General features: G+C 35.0%; 1 long non-coding RNA gene across 1 annotated transcript; it reads left to right on the forward strand.

Annotated features, from left to right (window-relative positions):
- The first annotated feature begins 1,432 nt into the window (after positions 1 to 1,432).
- Positions 1,433 to 2,711, forward strand: LOC144661343 (uncharacterized). Its single transcript, XR_013572261.1, has 2 exons — positions 1,433 to 1,831; positions 2,507 to 2,711. It is a non-coding gene; the product is annotated as an uncharacterized LOC144661343 (long non-coding RNA).
- Positions 2,712 to 3,403: the final 692 nt, after the last annotated feature.

A 3,403-nucleotide genomic window follows, 5' to 3' on the forward strand; every position in this document is an offset into this window, starting at 1 on the left:
GATGTTTCCATTTTTTTCTTCAATCCCCACTGATAAAGAACTGTTGTTGGTGTTATATTATACATGTCAAGCCTTTAACAAGGTATGAAAGAACACAAGGATTTAAATTATTCTGGTGCTCTATTTTTGCTCTATTTTACAGTGTGCAACTGTAACAGGCTACCAGAAACAACGAGGTGTAATAACTGTGGCCAGTGCTTCATTGGAAGACAACAAATTCTATGTCAAAAGCACAAAAATACTATACATTTAATGGACTTGACCTCCTGCGTCTTTTGTAAACAGAAACTGTAAAGAAAGACTGAAAGAGGACTTGTTGGTGAAATTGGTTTGCATCAGCAACTATTTTTTATAACGTTTCTTAAAATATATACTTTGCATATGGTTGTACCTATTTTAAAACAGTAAAAACGATTTAAAGTGTTAGTATGGATATTTGAGGGGAAAATAGAGAGCCCCTTAGGATTCGAAGGGTTAAAATTAAATCTAAAAGATGTATCAATTAAAAGGATAAAAACTATACAGAATGAGCAGTGCTTATGCCTTTGTATTCCTTCAAAGGCAATTACAGCGTAAAATAGAAGATTGAAAATAGAAGATTCCTGCAGTCGCTATATCTTTTATTTAACTGCATTAAGAACAACGGACCTAACTACATTTCAAACTTATTTGAACAACGTACCTTGCGTTATAGCTTAAGGAACGGGGGTCACAATCTTGTCCAACCCTCATATAATAACAGATTTTACCATAATTCTTTTACATATAAAGTAACACACTTATGGAACCAACTGCCTGTTCACATAAAACAATCAACGAACTTACAAGTCCGCGTTCTACTAGTCCGCGTTTTACTAGTCCTCCTTTTACAAGTCCGCGTTTTACCTGAGTCCGCGTTTTACTAGTCCGCGTTTTACAAGTCCGCGTTTTACTAGTCCGCGTTATACTAGTCCGCGTTTTACAAGTCCGCGTTTTACTAGTCCGCGTTTTACTAGTCCAGTCCAGTCCTCGAAATACAGTATCCCAAAACTCCCCGCCCTCTAAAGATAAGTCCTTGACGGTTCTTGTCGTTTTTCGGTGCCTATTCATCTTCGGCATCTTTCTCATCCACCTCTCGTTCTGTCCTGTGTCTGTCATCACACGAAAGAAAAGCTGATTCTCAAAAAATCTGCCACAAAAGGAAATTGACAAAAACAATATGAAAACCATATATCGAAAGTTTCTTATTCTAAAATTTTATCATACGTCTTAATTCAGAGCTACAAAGAAGTTCCTCCTTTTGAGTTATTGATACTGTTCTTACAGTACCTCTTTCCACTAGCGAAATTTTACAAAATTCCTTCGCGGCGAAAAGGTAGCGCAAATCCAGAACAGACTCCAATCGAGAGTGGGTTAATTCTAGATTACTATTAATTAACTATTACAACATTCATTTTTAGGCGAGGACGTAGTCTCGAGCCTAATGTTATCATGTTAGTATAAAGCGATTTTGGATTCTTCGTGTTAAGATGTGATGATTCGAACCGAAGAGGACTGGTAACTAAGACCATGATTTGAGATTTGTTGGCGTCCGCCATCTTGGAGTGTTCGGTCGAGCATGTGAGAATTTTTCGCAGCCAGAAGCCTTGACTCGATTAGTAGCTGATATTTTTTTTCGTTCACTTACAAACTTTTTGTGATATCAAAGTACACAAAAACGTTATCGACACACCCATAAGTCGAGGGACTAAACTATTTGCGATTTGAACTACTGCCTGGCGACATATTTGTAACCTGAGCTTTAACTGAAGACGAGAAGTGCAGAAGACGTACTGGGACAACTGCAGCTGAGGTGAGCTATCTAAAGTTTATTTTGCTTGTACTTTATTGAATACCGTAGTGTTGGAATAACATAATTGTCAAAGTATTTATTGAATCGAAATAACGATTTTAAAAGTGAAATATCTGCCAGATGTTGTTATATTTAATTTGCTAAAATTTATAGATCAGAAAGCTCATTCGCGATCCCTTCTGTCAACAGAACGTTTTCACTCTTACTACTAGGTCAGATTTCAACATTGATTTTAATAGTGGTGTACAAAGCAGCAGTAAATCTATATTAACAAATGATTGTAAAATATGGATACAAACAAACTTATTTCAGGCTTTACCACTGATAACAGAACTACAATTGATCATATATTTATACAAATCTAAATAAATCAAGAGTCCAAACTGGTGCTCTAGAGACACACCTCAGTGACCTTAAAGCTGTGTGGTTAACAACCAAAAAAAGAGTATATACATTTATTTTTGTAGGCTATGATAACTAGTAAATGATTTAAGAAAGATATAATGTACATGTAGAAAGATGTGTTTCAGAAAAAAGAAAAATTTAAGTGAATTAAGTAACTACTTATGTTGCATTAAATTGTTGAAGTTAATCAGTCTTGGTGTCCAAACAAATATGTGTAAAACAATTATTAATTTTTTCAGCTATTGACTATTTCTTTCATTATGTTTACAGAACAGAAATAAAAACAACAACAACAGAAAACATCCAAGATACAGTTTTCAAAGAATCCACTGTTTGCTGTGCTTTGTCCTAATTGCTTCAATATGTTTAATCTGCACTTTGTCAAGAAGCACCATGAATGTGTGAATGTAGCTATTACATTGGAACTGGTTATTGGCCTCTATTCTGCCTCTATGCAATATGTACATAATAAAAAGCCCAATCCTCACTATGAATGGCAGATATATTTTAAGCAAAACACAGCGAAAACCATGTAGCAATAACACCAAAGTTAAAAAACGGTGTAAAACATCTCTGGATTTACTACTGAAAGACCCTCAATACAAATTCATCACTGGCAAACCACTGTATCAACTCTACTTCCTAGTCTCCACTTGTACTGTATCAGAATTTTGGACTTATTGGACTTGCTTGCATCACAGATTGTACAGATAGTGCAAACAACTATCAGCCCCATTTAAATTTAACAAAAGTCAATCAAGATATTATATCAAGTTTTCTTCCTGGAAACTTGTACTTCCTTGCACTGTGTTTTACCTGTAAATGATATTAAGTGTTTGGACCTACTGGACAAAGGGTACGTTACAGATTGTACAGTCAGTGCAACTGTCAGCTATATTTAAACAAGAGACAATCTAGAACATTATTGCAAGACAATATTTTTATGCCAAACTCGTGGAAGTTTCCTTGCTGTCTAGTACAGTTACAAAATATGTTGCATTCCATTGTCAAAAGTCGTGATAAAAGACATCATATTAGAATTGTACAAATTAAATTGCCAATTTTGTGATCAAAGCCGCTTATTATTTGCCTTTTATTAATTAACGTTGGTTACAAACTAACCATACCTTGGAATGCACAACTAAAAACACCACTGGAAAACAACGT

Source organism: Oculina patagonica, chromosome 7 (genome assembly GCF_052425735.1).
Source record: "Oculina patagonica isolate OP01 chromosome 7, crgOcupat, whole genome shotgun sequence".
Classification (NCBI taxonomy): domain Eukaryota; kingdom Metazoa; phylum Cnidaria; class Anthozoa; order Scleractinia; family Oculinidae; genus Oculina; species Oculina patagonica.